Consider the following 21,127-nt stretch of genomic DNA (forward strand, 5'->3'; position numbering starts at 1 on the left):
TGCCTTCAGATTTGGTGTCCAGTGAGGGCCTACTTCCTGCTTCATAGATTGACATCTTCTTGCCCTGTCCTTCTGTCATTATTACCTGAACAGACACAGTATTTTCTTATGAAAAGGAAAAACAGTTGACTCTAAAGAGGGAGAAGGTAGAAGACAGAAGGTAGAAGAAAGCTCTGTAGGGACTATTATAAGCACACTGTTCACCAGGGCTCGAACCTCTTGACTTCATCTAATCCTAATTATATTACAAAGACCTCACCTCCTAATACCATCATGTTAGGGGGTACGGCTTCAACATACGAATTTGTGTGTGGAGGACACAAGCATTCAGTCCATAACAATTGGTATAATGATTAAATGGATCAAAATGCCTGAAATATTGTGTGTGCTCAAAAAACATTAGTTATAATTTAACATATAGTTTTACTCCTCTACAGCACTGATGGGAGGCATTGCAAATACTACTATGAAAAACATTGTTGACCTGCTTCCATGAACTTAATATCTTCACATTGTTTTACTTTTTACATATACTCCTGAATGTAATCTGCTAATCATCTGTGACTCATTGCTTCTTTTCCATCATGTTTTAGATTAAATGTCATTTCCTCAGAGAGGCCCTGCTATCCACCCTGGCTAAATAAGCCATCGCTGTTATTTCGTATACCACCCTGATCATTTCTTTTGTAGCACTTATTATGATTTTCAGTTATTGCATTTACTGGTTCACTTATTATTCCTACTAGAAGATAACCAACATAAAGTCAGAAATCATGTTGTCTTCTTCGTTATATTTCCAATGCTTATATGGAAGTAGTTGATCAGTAGATTTTCTGAATGGAAGGATGTCTAGATGAATAGACCGATGAGAAGATGAATATGTAGATAAGAGGATGGATGTATGAGTGGATGGGTGAATGGATGGATGGATATTTAGGTGGATGAGAGGACAGATGGTCCTATAGAAGGATGGATGAATTGGATGGATGAGGAAGCTGATGGTCCATAAATATTTTCTGGATAAGTGGATGGGTGGATGGATGGGTGGGTGGAATGATGGACGGATGAAGGGATGCTTGGTTGGATGGAAGCCTGGCTGATGGAGGATATTAGTGGTGGGTTAGCATTTCGGCTCCGCTCCACCAGGGGGCGAGGGAGGGCCGCTGGCGCAGGTTCGGCCCCGGAGAGGCGCCGCTCTAGGCTGCAGCCGACGCCCCCAGCCGCATTTCCGCCTACGCTGAGCGGGTGGGAAGAGCTTCCCGAGGGTGCGACCGAGTCCTGCGTCGTCCCACACTTTCACGCCCGGTGCCCTCTGTCCCGCCGTCGTCAGTCCTGGTGCGTCACTGAGGGATCACGCTCAGAGTGTCATCTGCGCAGGAACCCCAGGTGGCCTCCAAGGCCGGGGCTGCGTCTCCCCCATCAGGGGAAACTGAGGCCCGGGGCGGAGAGAGCCGGCCGGAGGTCAGCGCCCGAGCGCAGGCCCGTCCCATTCTGCCGGGGTTCGCGTGTCCTCGGAAAAGATACCGTCGGGTGAGCCGCGCCCTCGGCCGACGCGGGGCTGAGTCGGCCCCGGGAGGGCGTCAGACCCCCTGTCCGCCCAGCCCCCCGGCGGGAAGGCTTAGTGCCCGTCAGTGACAGGAACGGGGCCCGCTGTGAGCCCGGGCTGAGGGGCGCCAGAGCCCCGTGGCTTGCATAGCCCCGTCCCCGATCTCGGTGACCGTCGGTGTTTGAAGCCCCCGATGCCACTTGTCGGTCGTCTCCAAAGTGTCGGTCATTGTGCCACGTCCTGAGGACAGTTAACTCGTTTTCCCCTCGATAACCTTTAAAGCAAGTGTTAAAACTTCCGTTTTACGGCCGAGGTTTAGGTGGAGGGCAGAGTCTGGGCTCCCGTCCCGGTGCTCGCACTAAAGCCCTTCCCCGTGGTTTTGCCCCGCACAGGCCTCGCGGGCTCTGCGGCTCTCCTGCAGAAGATGGAAACTCTCCCTGGGACGGCTTCGCTGGTTCTGCACCGGCCAGCGCCCCCCTGTCACCTGCAGGACCCTGATCCACACTCCCTGCTGGGCTCCCATTGTCCAGGGGGTGAGGATGTCCCCTGGGTAAGTGCCGCTGCTCACGAGCACCTTGAACACGGGGTCGGGGTGCCTTCCTGGCCGGCACCAGCAGAGGAGATGGAGATGGGGCTCAGCCGGGTCCTGAGAACTGGCCGGCAAAGCCCTTGTGCAGAAGGAAGCCTGATGCAGGAGCTGGGGGGTCTGGGTTTGGGGTCGGAGAGACCCGAGGTTAGATCCTGGCTAAGTTGCTTCATTCTCCTGAGGTTTACTTTCTGTAAAGTAGGGAAACCGCAAAAGCTCTGTGAGGACAGAGACCTTGACTGTTTTTCTAGTTTTTGAACCCACGATGCCTGGATACTTCATGAGAACAACTAAGGCATTTTTACCAGTTGTTTTTCCTGTGGATTCTCTTGATGGAGGCAGATGGCTTCTTTACATGATAGCACTCAGGATCCTGGGCTTCTCTGGGCAGTTTTCCCCTCCGTGGGTTAACATGTTAGTGATCATGGGCTTCCCGTGCCCTGGTCATTGATAGTGCAGGGAGAGGAATTGCTGAAAGCGTTTCCCCGTGTTTGGAGGGTCCACTCCTATCCCTTCCAAACTCTGGAGCTTTCCCACACCTCCTTTTCACCACCTTTTAGATGCCTCCAGCATCTGGTGTGTGGCTTATTAAGTGTTCCGTGTGTGAGGCTCAGTGCTGGTGTCTGAGGCTTTAACACAGGAGTATGAAGAGTGGGCTGTGTCTCAAGGTACTAGGGGATGGTCGTGGAGCCACTAAATGGTTATTTCTCATGAAGGGCTCTCTTCCCCTCCCCTTCCAGGTCATTAGCCATTGGAGTTCCTGGGTGTGACGTAGTCTGGGAAGTGGATTGACATATGATGACACTAACATACTTTGTGGAAATTGTTGCTTTTCTTGTTTTTTTTTTTGCCTGTCTCTTCTGATCTTGAGGTCAGTGTCTGAGTCTCACCTCTCCTTCATCTCAGTGTCTGGCTGGTATCCATTAGCTGTATGACAAATGAAAAACAGGAAAGAACCATCTTTGTAAGGGGGCATGGCTCCTCCCGTTGTAGAGGATCAGGGAAAGACTGCTTGTGAGCAAGCCAGCCGATGGGAGTTGAGGGTTCTTTCTCTATGTACCCTTCCTCTTGAAATTGTTCTTCCCCCTTAGCCAGGATTTATCCATTTGAGGTCAGTTGGCATGAGATGGATCCCAGTCCACAAGGGGAGGAGTTTCCCCATTGCCTGTGGTTATGGTGGCAGGAACCAGAGCAGTGATGAAGTTGCATGAAGCTGGCTTAAATAAAACTGGACCTTACCTTCGCAGGCGGACTGGAGGCACTCCTGCCCCATTGTCTTCTCTGTTCATGCCAGGCACTGCCTGTTCATTGCCGCACACTCCCAAACCTGTCCTGGATTCCACATCCTGTTCAGGATATAGCTTCTGGAACCTCAATTTCATCGGAGTTTGCACAAAAGATGATCTGAAAGGCCCTCTCTGCCACAGATGATCTCTTGTCTCCTATAGAATTATCAGCTTCTTTCCTTGTTCACAAGAAAATGATGTGGGTTAATGATAACAGCCCACATGTGTGAAGCAGCTAGCTTCTGCGCCAGATAATCTCCATGTGATTACCAGGTTGAGTTTGACCGGGTGACATCTAGGTGGCTCATCCGGGCTTCTTGTTTATTGCAGAGGAGGCAGTTCGGTACAGAGGGACCCATGAGAGGTGTCTCCATCTTGCCAGGAAGCAGCTGGACCACAGTGCTCCTGAGGTGAGGTCTGTCTTCTGGAGAGCTGGGATTTTGTGTCCTACAAGGTTGTGTGCCTGTTGCCCAGGCATTATGTAGTCTGGGAAGTAGATAGAGATGAGATGAGGGTGGCTTCTCCTGGTCCCCACTTTTACCCTTTCTGGGGCATTTGAGAATGCATCTGGTTTCCCTTGAGGGGCTGGTTTGGGTTCTGAGAGTCTTTGGGAATCCCTTCTTTGCATTGGTGTCAGCAGCAGAATGTCAGGATCGAAAGCAGGAAGGATTTTGTTATGAAATCTACCTGTGCCCAGGTCTCAGTCATTTCACTGCCACCTGCTAGCTTTGGGAGTTTTCCTCATCTGGAAAGCAGTACAATGAGGTGATTTTTCATAGGATCACAGAGTCCCTGTCTTCCACAAACCTAAGAACTCCACATCAGTTTTCTTCCAGAGGTGTCTTCCCTTTGCCTGTCCTTCTCTGCCCCTGCATTCGGAAGTGATCATGGGCTCCCCATTTCTTGGTCATTGGTAGTGCAGTCAGAGGAAATATGGAAAGAGTTGCCCTGTGTTTGGAGGATCCACCTCCTTGCCTTCCAGTTCCAGGAGCTTTTCCCATACTTCTGTTTCTCAACTCTGCACATACCTCAAGCCTCCAGGGCATCAGGGGCTGCCACATGTGTGTGACTATCATTATTGGGGCTTTCACTTCCTGCTCCCTGCTGTTGGAAACCAGGGTATGTGTGTTGCTTAAGTTCCCCTTGTTGAGCACCAGATTCACTGCCAGTCAGCCATGGCACACTGCCACATACTTGGCCTTGGCATCCTTTTTAGCCTATTGCTTATTAACTACATATTAATCAGCGTTGGCCATCTGCCATAGACCCTCCTGTCTCTCTCTTTTGGGTTAACTGCTTTCTTTCTCATGAGGAAATGGTGTGTTTGCTCAGGAAATAATACCATCAACATTTGTGGAGTGCTTACTGACTGGTAACTACCGTGCTGAGTCCTTTCTTGGTGCTTACCATGCCCTACTGTGTGCAACTCCCTGGGTGTTGGTAAGCTGGTGCTTATTCAAGGCTTCTTGTCTGATGCAGATGAGTCCACTGTGTGCTGGGGCACCATGGGCATTGTCAGGAATATTCTAGACCCTGGAGTCCTTGAGGTAAGATCTCTGGTCCATTCTCTGGAGTATTAGTTCCTTGCTTCCAATACAGTCCTGTGCATGTTCCCAGGGGGTTTGAGTGATGATGTAGAGGAGCTGAGAGGTGAGATGAAGGTGACACCATAGGTCCCCAGATCTGGTGCCCAACCCAGCCAACCTAGATCACATGTGACCCTTCACATGCCTTCAGTGGCTGCTGCAGGGAAAGAACTGCAGGGTCCCACTGGGTAATGAGAAGTCTCCAAGCTATCTGCCCTCCCTCCCTTCCTGAGCATTAGCAGCAGCATGTTATAATGGAAAATAGGTGGATGTAGGCATCAAGGACTGTGGTCCCTTCTGCCACTATCTCAGTCAAGGACCAATTGGGAACTTAATTTTCTTCATTTGAAAAATAAAGTTTCACTGTGCTGGCCAGCCACCAAAAAAAGAAAAAAAGTTGTGATGGAAGTGACTTCTATTATACTTGAGACCCCATGATTCCAATCATTATCAACCCTAGTATTTTTTTTTTTAGTGTTTTTGGGGGGGGCGCGGGGGTTGGTGGCTGGCCAGTATGGGGATCCAAACACTTGACTTTGGTTTTTTTTTTTTTTTTTTTTTTTTTAAAGATGACCGGTAAGGGGATCTTAACCCTTGACTTGGTGTTGTCAGCACCACGCTCAGCCAGTGAGCAAACCGGCCATCCGTATATGGGATCCGAACCCGGGGCCTTGGTGTTATCAGCACCGCACTCTCCCGAGTGAGCCACGGGCCGGCCCTGACTTTGGTTTTAACACTGCATTCTAACCAAATGGTCTAACTGGACTGCCTTTTTTCATTGTTTTTGCCTTAAATGACTTCTCGTTAATTCCTTGTGGCAGGGAAGTTCTATTGGGTTTTTGCAGGACAGAAGGGCCACTGTTGGGGTCCTTTGCTTGGCTTGGTTGTTTTCCTGGACTCAAAATATTCCACAGGCTGCTGGCATCTGCTTCTCTTACTGGATCTCTCCCTGCCCTTACATGCACCTGCATTCAAAAGTGATCATGGGCTGCCTGTGCTCTGGTCATCAGTAATGCAGGGAGAGGAAATGCTGAAAGCCGTTTCCCGTGTTTGAAGGGTTCACACCGGTCCCTTTCAAATGCTGGCGCTTTCACACACTCCTTCTTCTCTCCTGCCAACACCTTCCCTTCTGAGGCATTGCAGGCTTCTGTGTGAGAGTCAGTGATGGGAGACGTTTTAGCTTGGCCTCCTGTTGCCAGAGACCAGGCTATGTCTGGGTCAAAGTTTACATACTTAAGGGGCTGGAAGGTGGCAGGACGAATTATGTATAAGGAATAAGTGTGATGTCGGGTGATGTACAGTCATTGCCTTTTTGAAGGTCATGAGCCTGGGCAGGCCTATGAAAGAGTGGGATGTCATGGGCAGTGGGCAGGCATTCTGGGGAGGGAGTGGGAGGCAACATGAGGAAGACTTCGACACTGGGGTGAGCTGGAACTCCCAGTCCCAGTGGGGAGACAGATGTTCAGGCAGATAATGACAGCAGAGAGGGATGGCTGCTGGGGTGATCCTTCACTCCCGGCAAGGCATAGTGGGACCTCAGCAGGAGGAGCCTTGAGTGAGCTGTACTCATTACACATCTGCTCAGTTGCTCTGCAAGGGGCCGTTTTAGACTTTTAAGACAGTTTTCATTTAGTCTGTTCTCTGGAAGCATTGAGATTCTTTTTTGAGATGCACTTGGTGTCAAAAAAACTGGCAGCTCATACCTGATTAATTGGGGGCGTTCTTGATGTCAGCCTGAAGAAAGGTGAGATAACACTGGGGACCAAATACTGGTAGTAACCCCTGCTCTGTGGCCTCCTGATCACTCTAGGGATGCTGCCTTGCATCTGGAGATTGTTGAAGGGAGCCCCGAGGGACAAAGGCACCGACTCTCAAGATAACGACCTGGAGACCCAGTGCCCCTGGACAGCCCTCCTCACGGCGAGTTAATGCCAAGAGGCTGAGTCGGCCTGCATTTCTCAGGTGGATATTCCAAGCTGCTGGCCTCATTTGACCTTCTCCGTTAGACTGTTTTGGGGTTGATCCTGGATGCTGGCCTTGCAGAGAGCGAAGAGTGATGTTGCCACATGACACAATGCCAGACTTTCTTGCCCTGTTGCCTCAGCACAACATGGAACAACTTTTCATTTTGCATGAGCAGGACAGAGGGAAAGCTTTGCGACTCTGGAGAATTGGGGTCTAGAGATGGAGACCCTTCAGCTGGCTCTGCCCTGCATCAGCAGTGCCACAGAGCGCCATGGACTGGGAAGATGGCTTCCTTTTGTCCAGGCCAGATCATCCAGTGGCCAGCCTCTGTGTCCTCTTGCCTCCTCTGGGTGTAACTTTTTACAATCAAGAATTCCTGTTGCAGTTTTCTATGCTGTGCACCATTGTCCTCTCAGTGAATCTTGAAATGTGCTCTGCTGCTTGTTCTTTGGCATTTGTTTGTTGGTTTTATCAATACATCTGTGTGCCAGCAAAGCTGGGTGTTGAGGAAGTGGGTCACAAGGGTAGATCTTCCGGTTTTCATTCATTGAGACTTTACACTTGGCACACTCCTAAGGCTTGACCTAGGGAGTGTGAGATGGGATGTAGGATTTGGACTAGGGTTGAACGATCCCAAGTGCATATGGGGGCTCAGGTTTAGGAGAGAAGGGAACAGCTGGAATTGAGTTGTCTGGGGAACATTTAGAAGACAGGGTGATGATAGGGTTGGACTTGGGGACGGAAGCAGGAGGTGAAGTCCTTGAGGAAGGCAGAAGTGTCCTGAACTCAGGCGGTGAGAGTACACCCAGTAAATTTAGAGAGATGGTTTTGAGCAAAGGTGGGAGTGAGGGGTATGGAGAGCAGCTGCCCTTGGAGAACTCTGGGGATGTGGCAGGCAAGTGCCAGGTGGTGGGGTTTCTATTACCACAAAGTAGACATGGTCTTTGGGGATTATGTTCAGTAACAACGATCATAATGATGTGCTCTTTTTTGCGTGTATCACCACCTGTGTGTCCATGTTACGCTGTCCTCATTTTTCAGGTATGGTCCACACAGGATCTCTCCCAAAGGCTGTGGTAGAAAGGGAAGAGTTGATTGGTCCATTCCTTCAATTGAAGTCGAAATCACCGTTACAGGCTGAGGTGGAAACGCTGTCAGGAACCTTGTTGGCCTCTGCCAGCAGGAAATGTTCTTGGGGGCTGAAGAGCACACTCTGCCAGCCATTTCCAGCAGAGATCCTTATTTCTGCATGACCTGCCTCCTTAGTTCCTACCTAAGGACCAGCTGACATCTCCCCTCCCATCCTGACCCAACCCCTCTCTGGCCAGTTTTATCCAACTGTGGTCTTTGGCCTTTTTGAGAAATGAACACATTTTCCACAACTTGGCCAAAATTTCCCCCTTTTCTGAGCCCACTGACTATTTTCAGTGAAATTTTACTGTTGATTGGTGCCTTGACATTGGTAGACCTCTATCCTTAACAGCAGCTTCCCATCAGGTATTGGGAACTGACTATACCCCACTCTCCTCCCCTTTAGTTTCTTTTCTCTCTTATAGTTTTCTTGACCTACTGTCTCAGCCCCACAGTCTGGGAGTCCCTGCTGCACTGTTTATTCCATGTTCTTTGGGAGGGGACAGTGATGGAGTACTGGGAAAGAATGGAAGAGGCAAGATTGCAATGGTCTGATTACTTCCTGTGGCTTGGCCCATGGTTGCCAAAATTTCCTTCCTATTAAGCCAGTCTGGTTGATTTGTGGAGGGGTCCCTCATTTCTTGCCCTGTTTCCTTGCATCCTGCTGTGAAGGTCAATGAACTAATGTATTGGAAGCACTTAGCATAGCACTTGACACAGAAAGCACTCAGTAAAAGACGGAACCCATGATCTTGGTGTTATAAGGCTGTGCTCTAACTGAGCTAACCGGACAGCCTCACTTTCAAATTATGGGTGATCCTCATTGTTGGCCTAGCCTCTTAGGTCTTCCTTCCCCTGCCCTCTGCTGCCCTTGTCCCACCTGAATTTCTGCCTGCAGCACAGACTTCCTGTTCTCCAGAGGAGACCTATGAGGCCCTCTTCACCCTACCTGTGGCCAGCCTGAACACCCTTATCTCACATGGCACTCCCCACAAGCACCCTAGGCCCCAGCTACACTGCTATTTAAGGTTCCTTTTCCTGGCCTATGTGCCTGGAATGCTTCCTCCACCTCAGCCAATTCAGCTTGTGTCACTTCCTTGAGGAAGCCTTTGCTGGCTAAGCCTCCACCCAGACTGGATTCACTGCCCCTCCTTTCTTTCAGGCCAAGTATCAAGTATGTGCAGACACAATTCTAGGAACTGGTAAACAAAACAGACAAAAGATCAAATTCCTGCTTCCATAGTACTTACATTTTAGAGGACAGGGACATAGCATTAGCAAGAGAAAGTGCTATAATATGTAGAATGCTAGGGAAATGTTAAGGAAAAAAAATCATACAGCAGAGAAACCAGATAGGAAGTCTGGGGCAATCGGGGGAGTGGCATTTTAAGTTGAATAGACAGGAAGGCCACACCTGGGAGGTGTGATTTGAGCAAAATGAGGCTCTCAACTCTGGGTGTTCACTGCAGCCTGTGCAGCCACCATCACAGCATAAACCAGGGATGATAGGAAGCTTCTGCTTGGATACAGACCCCATGAACCAGGGAATAACAGGAGTCAGGCCACTGCAGTGCTGCTCCTGATTATGAACATCTGCCAGGCTGTGGTGAGGGTGGCAGCCAAATCAAGCCAGGATTAACTAGGGTACAGGCTGTGCAGGTCTAGAAGCCATGCTCTATACCCGTCAGTTCTGCATCCCTCTGGCCCCCAACCACAGCTCAGTGGACTAGGGAGGCCCGGCAGATTTTTTGGGGAGGGAGTTCTGCAAACGAGGGGTCTTCAAAAAGTTCATGGGAAGATTCTTGTCTTTTTCGTGACCTGCACTCAGCCAGTGAGTGCACCGGCCATTCCTATATATATAGGATCCGAACCCGCGGCGGGAGCATCGCGGCGCTCCCAGCACAGCACTCTCCCGAGTGCGCCACGGGCTCGGCATGGGAAGATTCATATTCTCTTTTAATTCTGTTTTCCCAACAAACTTTTTGAAGTACCCTCATATGTCAGGGGCCTAAATAATTGGTTGCAGGATCAGAAATAGGAAGAGACAGAGTAATTGAGTCTTAACAGCAGTGCCCAGAGGTGCAGAGCATTGAGCTCCTGTTGTAGGAAAGAGAACTGTTTCTAGAACTCTTATAGGTGAGGTTCTAGAATTTTCCACTTTCCAAACCATATTTGTGCTCCACAAGACCTGGCTGCAAGCAGCACTAAGGCCCAGGGGTTCAGCTTTCACTGAATTTTTATAGGTGTGTCCACATGACCAAGATTCCTGTCTTCCCTTTTATTTTTTAATGAGAGAACTTACATTCACCACCATGTGGCCATTATTAGAGGGAGCAAAATGAGTCTCTGCTTATTATAGTCAAAAGGCATTCCAGCATAGTACTGTGGAAGGTGCTCAGTCAGAATTTTGGGATGAGTAATGAGGCCCATGACAATGTGCACCAGGAATATCTCACGCACACCTCTATGCCTCTGAGGCTACAACTGCCATGTCACCAGGATGCCCGACTTGGCATATATTGGGAGGTGGCCTGATGAAATCATTAAGAACCTGTCAAATTTTAATGTGGCCACTTAATTGCTATCGGGCCTGGAGCATGTACTTTTGCCTCCCTGAACCTCAGTTTCTGGCTCTGTAATTCGACCATCAGAATAGCACTTACCCCAAATAGCAAGGATTAAATAAAATGATGCCTGTATTAAATGCATACCAGTACTTGCCTCATGCTGAGTGTTCAATAAATGTCAGCTATTTTTATTTGATGAGTATGTACAGCTTGTTGATAGTTAAAATGAAGAACAAATATAAAATGTCATTATGACAGATTCATCTGTTAAAGCAACACCATGAGTACAGTACTTTCTTGTTTGCTAATTTGCAGACATCCCATTGGTGCCGATGTCAATCATTGCTACCATTGATTGAATTTTTATTAAATGCCATGGACTATATTAAGCCCATATTATAATGACCTCATTTAATCTTCACAACAACCCAATGGGGTAGATGTAATATTTTCCTCCATTTTACAAATAAGGAAACCAAGGATCAGAGAAATGAAGGGATCTGTCTCACACCTAATGAGTGGCTCAGCTGGTTTTCCATTTCCTGATGTATTAAGTAGCAAAAAAAATGTTGCAGGCTGATTTCATAAATAGCATGAGCATATCAGGCTGTCAGATGCTTGTTTGTACTGGGAAACTGGAAATTAGGATATTTTACTCTTCCTACCATCTGCTTCACATTATTGCCTATTGTTCAATCTTCCTAAAATATTCCCCATCAGTCTTGCCAGTTGAACTTGTGAACCTGACATGTATAAGGACAATAGCTGTGTTTCAGTTAACACCCATAATATCAAGTGTCCCTTCCATTACCGTTGTGTCTGAAGCAGGAGTCATCCCAGGTCTCCAGAGCTTGAGGAAACCTGAGAAGGGTATTACTGAGGTGGCCCAAGAACCAGAATTAGTGTCAAGAAGAGCCATGATCCTACCAGGAAATCATTGCCTGGTACTGGAGGCTCTGGTGAAGCAGGTGATGGGAAATTTCACAGCAGAATCAAGTTGGGAGAATGGAGAGCTGGACAGAATGAAAGTTCATTTGTTCATCCAAAAAATGTTTATTAGGCAATGTGCTGGGAATAGAGATACCGTGGTGAATAAGTTTCTGCCTTCCAGAGGATCACATGCAAGTATATAAATAATAAGTTCTGTTAGTTCACACTCCAGTATTTATGGAATAGTAACTGTGTGCTGGGCCTTGCTCTAAGCTGGGCATACAGCTCTGAACAAAGCAGATGAGGGTTCTCATGGAGCTTATAGTACGGAACAGTGCTGTCCAATAGGAACACAATGTGAGCCATATATGTAATTTAAAAATGTCCTAGTAGCCACATTAAAGAAATGAAAAAAAGCAAGTGAAATAAATTTTAGTAATTTATTTAACCCTCTACAACAAAAAATATTGTCATTTCAACATGTAATCAATATTAAAAATTATTAACAAATAGGGACACCTTACCACTTGGGGTCAGGAAAGTAGAGTTAACCGAGCAAAGGAGGAGAGTATTCCATGTATAAAAGCAGTGTGGAGCATGCAGGGAGGGCCTCAGAGATGGCCAGTGTGCATGCAGCTTGCTGTGGGAGTTAAGAGCACTGGTTTTATATTAACAGATCTGAGCCAACGCAGCTGGGCGCCCTGGGTGAAAAGTTTCAACCTCTCTGGGCCTCAGCTACCTCCTTTAGAGGGATGTGGTGAAGATTAAACAGATTGATGTATAAAAGCTCTTAGTATAGCAGATGACCTGAACCATTCTTGAATTATTGACCTCTGTTATGGAGGGTTCTTCTGCACCATACGAAGAAGATGGCGAAAGTTTGTATTTGTCTTTTTGTCTTGATGACTTCGGGATTGAAGGCCCCAAGGTAGAAGTTTCTAGAGAAGTGGAGACAGACCCCTTTATTTTTTCCCTTATTGTTATTAGAAGATATGAACAGTACAAGTAATAGACTTACTTTTTACTTTGGAATAATTTTAGATTTACAGAAAAGTTAAAAACCTAGAACAGAGTTCCCATATGCCCTTCACCCAGCTTGTCCTATGTAACTATGTGTCAAAACTAAGAAATTAACATTGGTACATTACCATTAACTAAACTACTAACTTTGTCTGGATTTCACCACTTTTCCCACTGAAACCCATTTTCTTTGCCAGGATCCCATCCAGAATACTATATTACACTTAGTCATCATGTCTCCTTAATCTCTTCCAATCTGGGACAGTTTCTCAGTCTTTCCTTGTCTTTCGTGACTTTGAAAGTTTTAGAGTATTTGTAGGTATTTTGTAGAATGTCTCTCAATTTGGTTTTTTCTGATGTTTTCTCATGATTAGATTAGAGGTTCTGGTTTCTGGGGAAGAACACCCCAGAGACGGTGAGCCCTTCTCATCACATCATATCAGGGTACACAGTATCACCATCACCCATCACCGCGGATATTAACTTTGATCACTTGGTTAAGGTGGTATAGTAGTTCATTTCTGTTGCTTATAACAGAGATTCCTGAAACTGGGTAATTTGTACAGAAACAGTATTTATTGCTTACATTTTTAGAGGCTGGGAAGTCCAAAGTCCAGGGAACACATCTGGTGAGGGCCTTGTTGTTGATGACTATTCAGCAACGCAGGGTGTCACATGGCAGATGGCTTGAGCAGAGAGAGGAACCTCCTCCCTTTCCTTTTAAAGACATCAGAGCCATGCCCATGACCACCATTAAATTGTCAATGGACTAATTCATTCACTAGGGCATGGTCCTCATAATCTAATCACCCTCATAAAGGCCCCACCTTTCAATTACCATAATAGGATTTCCCAGTCTCTTAACACTTTCTAAGTGGGGGTTATGTTTCTAATACGTGAAACTTTGGGGGGACACAATTCAATCCATGCAGGTTGTGACTGCCAGAACTCTCCACTGTAAAGTTACTACTTTTCCCTTTCCATACTCTAATCTTTGGAATATAAGCTTGATTTTAATAGATTTTTTAACATAATTAGAAATCTTTACCCAACATTGAAAAAGTATGTATTTTTCTCATACACATTTAGAGCATTTACTAATATTGTTTGCATATTTACGATATTTATGAATACTACTTGCAGCATAAAACGTAGTAACTTTTATGCTACAAAGCAAGTCTCAGATACCAACACATCAGTATCATATGACTACAACATGTGACTACAATGTAAAGTCCAAATAAAAACAAAACAAACTTTAGAAAATACTTATACCTGAATGACAATGAAAATGTGACATATCAAAACTTGTGGGATGTAGCTAAAACAATATATAAGGAGAAATTTATAGCCTAAAATGTTTTCACTGAGAAAGAATTTCTCACCATAAGGGAGCATGTGGTTCATCCCATGGTGTAGATGGAAGTTCAGAGAGTTCTCCCCAATCAATGTTCTGGTCTTTGGCATTTCTCCAGGACTTTTGCAGCATCTTGAGGGAATCAGAGCCCCAGTAACCACTGAGATTGAATGGCCCACCAGTTCAGTAAAATGGGGACAGTGAGCTGATATTTGATTCTAGAAAGAAAAGGAATGAGGTATTTTCTCCACCCTAGCTTTGTGAAATAAGTTTCATTTTCTTTGGAGGTGCTGAAGAAAACCAGGCTTTACGTTATGTTTGATTTAGATCTGCTAGAGACACTGTTTTGTTTGGGGCAAAAGTTTTGTAACAAGAAAAACTGCTGTCCTTTCTAAATCCAAAACAGACAGCTTTTCTATAGTGAAACAAGTCACATGGGAATATAATTTTGACCTTCCCTTCCCTCCCCCAAAATATCTAAGTAACTTTGAAGTTTGTCTGCTCTGATGTCATAGGTGTTTCCATTAATGCTACGTTTTTCAGAAAGCCCACACTTCTTGTATACCTCTCTCCATTTCTAATAGTTTCTGTACAGGTTTAACTGTCTTCTGCTTGATGTGAGTCAAGCCTGGGAACATAAAGCTTTGCAGAGCCAATGTCATTGAGTGATTCCCTGAGAGCTTTATTAGGGAAGTAAATCATTAAGGGTTAAGGTGGGATTCCTTGACCTCTCTTGGAATAGGCTTGTCAAGGGCCACCCCTGTCCTCCAGAGAAGAACATGCTAGGAAAACCTATCCTTTTCTTTCAAGTCAAGCATTTTTTATGGTATTGGCTCAGCCAAGCATCCCCAGCATTTCTACTTCTCAACTGCAGGCTACGATGTGAATGGTACCCCCATGAGTTGTGCCGTTCACAACCTGCACAACAATATGTAGTGGTCCTGCCTACCCTCAGTGGAAGATGAATGGAGGTGTAAACCTGGCACATAAACCTCACATATGCAAGAAACCAGAGTGAGTGTGAAATTAAAAGTCCACACATAGAGAAATGCAGAGACACAGGACAGGAAATCCTAATGGAATCCCAGTCCCTGGTGCTGTCTCGCAGGTCCAGCTCAATCTCTTCCCTCTTCTTCATTTGATTATATTGCTTCCAATAAAAAGGTTTTTGTTTGTTTGTTTTTTAACAAACAAGTTAGGTTTCTGTCTCCAGTGCGTCTTTTCCTTAACTTGCCCCAAATGGCCAGTTATTAAGGAATTCCACTGAGGGTTTGGCTGTTGCATGAGGCACTGTGGACATTTTGCTTATCCAGGTTGACTTTCCCATCTATAACACTGGCCTACCTAACTAAGGATTCCAGCAAACAAGGCAGCATGCTGAGCTCTCAAAATGAACATGTTTTGATAGGCTTTGCTCACAGCATTCAGACAACAGTACATTCTTAGTGGCTTGCTCTTATTTGTTGATCACTAAATGTATCTCTTGGCATTAAAAAATAAAACAGTGAGGGCTGGCCCGTGGCTCACTCGGGAGAGTGTGGTTCTGATAACACCAAGGCCACGGGTTCGGATCCTACATAGGGATGGCTGGTTCGCTCACTGGCTGAGCGTGGTGCTGACAACACCAAGCCAAGGGTTAAGATCCCCTTACTGGTCATCTTTAATAAATAAATAAATAAATAAATAATAAATAATAAAATAAAATAAAACAGTGGGCACACTGCCTTTAAGCAGGGGTGTGTGTGTGTGTGTGTGTGTGTGTGTGTGTGTGTGTGTGTGTGTGTGTGTGTGTGTGTGTGTGTGTGTGTGTGTGAGAATTGGGCCTGTTTTATGAAGGGTGTTCTGGGGCATGAGTGAGGGCCCAGTTGGCAATTAGGATTACCTGGAAAATGGTGCTCTAAAGAGTGGAGGAAGTGGGCTCAGGGGAGCTATAGGGGACAAAGGGGTAAGGGGAAGACATCAATCAAGGCAGTCTTAGGGAGTGCAAGGCCAAAGGCAAGTATTTTTTGCATGGCCCCTGTCTCTTCCTATTCAAGTACAGTAACCATCTTTTCATGTTTTTTTTTATCATAAAATATGCCATTCCTGCTTAATGTCTTATTTCTCACCACACACAAAAAAAGGTACATTGTTTGGAACCTGTTATTGAAGCAGTATAAATCTTCTTGCCTTTGCATTTCCCCAATGCATTTATTTAATGCTGGGTATATCATTATTCATGATGCTGTATCCCATGGATGGATGACTTGTTCTCAAAGGTTGTTACCGTGCTTCGCTGATGAGAGCTATAAATATGTTTTACCCAGAATATGCAGGAAGATGTGAATGATAATTTATTTTCTGGTCTTGTTAAATTTACCATTTGGAATTTTGTTTCATAAACATAGAGCAACACATCTTCCAACCATGTCTTGATCTCTTTAGGCCAATATCACTGCATTCCTACAGTGTGATTGCTTTCAATGTTGACTGCACCCCTCCCTTCCATATGCCACCACCAGCAGTGAGCACAGCAAGGAGCCTGTGAGTGGAGTGAGGAGAACAGTCTCATTCATGCAAGATACATCCATCTCTTGTTCTCCATGGCTTAAGACTGGTGAGAGAACAAAGTCATCTCATTAATGGGAGGCGAGAAAGTACATCTATGGGAACTGCACGTTGCTGTCATGGAGCAATGTCTCAAAAATCCTCCAAGGATGTTATGGACTGAATGTGTGTGCCCCCAAAGTTCATATGTTGAAGCCCTAACCCCCAGTGTGATGATATTAGGAGATGGGGCTTTGGGAGGTAATTAGGCTTAGATGAACTCAGGAGGGTGGTACTCCCCATGAGGGGTTTAGTGCCCTTATAAGAAGAGACAGCAAAGCTTCCTCCCTCTACCATGTGAGGACAGAGTGAGAAGGCCAGCTGGGAAGAGGGCCCTCACCAGGAACCAAATCAGCTACCACCTCTTGGATCTTGGACTTCCCAGCCTCCAAAACTGTGAGAAATAAATGTCTGTTGTTTAAGCTACCCGATCTGCGGTATTTTGCTATAGCAGCCTGAACTGACTAAGACAGAGGAGATAGGCTCCTGGAGGATAGACTGACAGGTGGTGTAGCGTCTGCCAAAGGGTGTGAGTCAAGCACTCTGGGGCCAGCTAGGGAAGGGGGTGCACAGGTGACGGATGCCTGCCACACACACTCTCCTCTCCAACATCACCCTGGCTGCAGTAGGGCAGAGGTGGCACTGCAATCTGAACACAGAGGTACAAGCCAAGGCACGGCCCCACACACGCAGCTCAAGCCCAAGCATTTTCAATGGACCATTTGGTAGTCCAGAGCCTTGAACTCATCTTGTGTCCAATGTGAGTGAGAGTTATCCCAAATCAGCATGTCAACACCACTTTTGATAGCCTAGTCTCACATAATCTGGTGAAAAAAATACTGAACCAGCCAGCGGGAGTGAGCTGCTTGCCAGGCTACCCTCTTTGAACCAGAGCTGGCCATGATGACTCCATAGGCATGAATCCTGGAGCCCCTCAGGGAATCTGGTCAACCCTACATACATATGAGAGATGAGAAGGGGTGAGCGAGAGAAGGGAAGGTGTGAAGAGGAGAAAGGGCAAATGGGACCCACAGGGTATGGACTTGGTCTGGGGCTGGGTTGCCCTGCCTGGATAGCACTGCTGGCCCTGGCCAGTCCCAACCACTGGAGTGAGTTTTAAGAAATTTCAAGATAGAAAATTCTGGCCAAAGAGACCCACATGAAATCTGTTCTAGACTTGGGGCACCCTTCTTAGGTGGCATTGCTAGCCCCAGAAAGGCACTCAAAATTTTTGAGGAATACAGTACCAAGGGCAGAACCCTTCAAGGCACAGGGTCTGGGACAAGGAGCCCCATTGCCTGGATCCAATGGTGTTACTGACACTAGCCACTGGATATTATTCACTAAGACTTAACAGTAGCAGCAAAAAGGTGGGTTCAGTGCTGAACCAATGGAGCTTCTACCCATCCCCTCCTCCATCCATTCATCCATCCATCTAACAAGTGTTCACTGAGCACCTGCATTGTGCCCATATTGAGTAGGTTCAGAAGAAACAGCAGTGGGTCTGCCTAACTGTTTATAACCCAGGCTGTTTCTGCACAATTAAAGAAGAAGGAAAAAGAAAACAAGAAAAAATATTGGCCACAGATGTATTTCATATATAGCTGTTCAGTTAATAACTTTTCTTAATTATGGGTCTCCAAAAGTGTTCCAGTTACAATGACTGTGTACACTTTACCCTAAAACTTAGTGGTTAAAACAATGACAATATGTATTTTACTCATCAATCTGCCATATGGGCTGGGCTCGACAGAGCTAACTTAGTCTCTGCTCTGCTTGGTATCAGGTAGGAGTGGGGGCTTGAAGCCTGGCAGCTGAAATCATCTGAAGGCTTCCTCACTCATATGTCTGGCCATTGATGCTGACTGTCAGCTGAGACTTAGCTAGGGCTGTCAGCTGGAACACCTTCAACTGGTCTCTTTATGTGGTCTGGGCTTCCTTCCAACATGGTAGCTGGGTTCCAAGGGTGAGCATGGTGATAGGCAGCAAGCCAGGTGGAAGCTGGATCCTTTTTATGACTTGGCCTCAGATGTCATATAGTATCATTTCTTGCTTACTGGTTGGCATGGTCTTAGACTCTACCAGACTCAAGAGGAGGGAATATTATTCCATCTCTCAGTGGGAAGAGCGTCAGTTACCTTATAAGAAGAACCATGGGATGGGTCCTACTGATTGGTGTGGCCAACTTTGGAAAAAAGTCTGTCACAAAATCTTATATCATGGCTCCTTTTTCCAGTGTGATGCCTTTCCAAACACACTATAAAAGTGATATTCTGACATTACAGTTTCATACTAAGACACTCCCCAGTTTATTCTGTTTCTAGTCAGAGATCATGCTGAGTAATAAATTTGAGCTGTGCAGTTTGGAGAATCCAAAATGTCTTACTCTGTACAGCAACTCACATGTCTCTACAGTTTATCGTATGTGTATGCTTTTTTCTCTCTCTATCTCTCTTATTTTTGGTGGTGGGCCAGGGGGCAGGTGACCGATTCAGGGATCTGAACCCTTGACCTTGGCATTATAACCCTGTGCTCTAACCAAATGAGCTCACTGGTCAGACCAGTATGCTTTTCTCATATGTTTCAAAGTATTTCCATTTTCAGTCTTTAATTTTCTCTTAAGGTGTGTGTTTGAATATTTTATTTTTATGTTGATTTAAGTGAAGTCTTCAAAAGTTTTCAAAAACTAGCAAAGAAAAGAATGCAGAAAAAAGTATACCACCTTTTAAAGAATGACTCACTTGTATCTCTCCTGCATTAACCCTCACCTAATATTATTAAATCTTGTCTTCTTGGCTAGATCAATAAGTATTTTTTTTTTTTTTAAAGATGACTGGTAAGGGGATCTTAACCCTTGACTTGGTGTTGTCAGCACCACGCTCACCCAGTGAGCTAACCGGCCATCCCTGTATGGGATCGGAACCCGCGGCCTTGGTGTTATCAGCACTCTCCCGAGTGAGCCATGGGCTGGCCCTGAGATCAATAAGTCTTTATACCTTATATTTTATGTAAAAGCCATATTTCAAGCAAGATTATTTTTTGCTTACATAATTTTTGTTTGCATCGATATATTTTTATGTTAAAAATATTTAGGTACCTTAGATCGAAATTGAACACAATTTTTTCCAAATAAAAGAATGGAAATAGGCAATTTTATTTAACAGCTTTTCACTTAGAGGCAGAATTTCAGGAATGAATTAAAGCCAGCAGGAGGTGAATAAATGTATTTTTATCATCTCCCCAAGGGCTTTTATTTTATTTATTTATTTTTGAACATTGAAAAAAATTATTATTTTATTAATATTATTTTTTTTTACACTCTATGATGTTGTTGCAGAGCAGCTGGGAGGAAGAGGGACAGGGGAAAGGAGTAGAAAATGTAATGGAAGAAGGAGGAATGAGGAGGGGTGGGATTGGGGCCTGTGGCACCCCCCAAATTCCCACAGGGGAGACCAGGGGGCTTCCAGCAGTGGCTTGGTCATGAACGGCTGGGTGCAGATGTCAAGGGGGAGTGGCAAAAGCCCTCGCCCTCCACCACCCCAGATTGGGAACCTGTGGCCCTTCTTGCTGCAGCTTGGTGATCATAGCTGGGCTGGTTGTTCATGTCAGGGGGTGCGGGGGGGGGGGGTGGCCAAGGCCCTTTGGTGTGCTTTCTGCAGTAGCTCAGTGGTCGTCACTGGGCTGGCTGCAGGTGTGGGGGAGCGTGGCTGAGACCCTTGGACCTCATCCTTGGGACTGGTTGCAGTTGTTGGTGGGGCGTGGCTGAGGCCCCGGGCCCTCTCCGCTTTCTGGCTTGGTAGCCCAGGGGACTTCCGGTCCATCTAGGTGTTATAGGTGTTCTTTAGTGAAATGAGACCTTTACTAGTTAATATCAAACTTTGTCTCTGGTTGTAGGTACTTTTTCTTTCAGTTCTGTGTTGGATTATTTGCTGTTCCCACCACTTAAACTCTGTGCTGGAACTAATTTGTTGTCCTTTGCTTACTTCTAAAATGGGGGAACTTCCTGTGGGGACCAGTACTTGAGCTCTGTGGTTGAACTGAATTGCTGCTTTGCTGCTGGTTCCCTAGGGAAGTCTTTTTGTGCAGCTCAGGTTTTAATCGTTGACTTCATATGTACTTCCGGCTCTCAAGAGATCTGGTGAACCTGGGTTGTGTAGAAACACTAGTCTGGGCCTGAATCTTTTCATCAAACTGCACCCCATGCAATTCTATATTCCTAACTGGTCTCCTTTGAGTGGTTCTACACTGACTGGGGGGCAGATCAGCTGTCCTTGCTGTGCCCCAGTGTTCCTCTGGTGGGACCATCTCCCCTACCACCCATGCTGCAAACACTTCCCATGAGATGGGCTATGCTCAAGTCCCTTGTGATGACTCACCAGCCTCTGACTGGCTCCTTTTTTTTCAGTTGTTGGGGCTCCTTGGTCCTATGTGCGTCCATGGGAACCCTATTAGTGGTCTTGCTGCAACCTCTAAGGCCCTCTTCTCCTCTGCGACCTCCAAGCAACTTCATCCAAAAGGTACAACTGCAGCTTTTTGCCAGCTCTGTGCTCTCAGCAGCTCCAGCCTG

At 46.1% G+C, this 21,127-nt stretch overlaps 3 non-coding genes across 3 annotated transcripts; all 3 read left to right on the plus strand.

Moving 5' to 3' along the window:
- The first annotated feature begins 2,532 nt into the window (after positions 1-2,532).
- LOC134365626 (small nucleolar RNA SNORA71) lies at positions 2,533-2,670 on the plus strand. The gene has a single exon (XR_010022130.1). It is a non-coding gene; the product is annotated as a small nucleolar RNA SNORA71 (small nucleolar RNA).
- Positions 2,671-4,285: 1,615 nt separating this feature from the next.
- On the plus strand, positions 4,286-4,420 carry LOC134365638 (small nucleolar RNA SNORA71). Its single transcript, XR_010022134.1, has one exon. It is a non-coding gene; the product is annotated as a small nucleolar RNA SNORA71 (small nucleolar RNA).
- A 1,547-nt stretch (positions 4,421-5,967) lies between these two features.
- On the plus strand, positions 5,968-6,101 carry LOC134365619 (small nucleolar RNA SNORA71). The gene has a single exon (XR_010022127.1). It is a non-coding gene; the product is annotated as a small nucleolar RNA SNORA71 (small nucleolar RNA).
- The last annotated feature ends 15,026 nt before the right edge of the window (positions 6,102-21,127 follow it).

The sequence above is a fragment of the Cynocephalus volans genome, chromosome 1 (assembly GCF_027409185.1).
Source record: "Cynocephalus volans isolate mCynVol1 chromosome 1, mCynVol1.pri, whole genome shotgun sequence".
Lineage (NCBI taxonomy): Eukaryota > Metazoa > Chordata > Mammalia > Dermoptera > Cynocephalidae > Cynocephalus > Cynocephalus volans.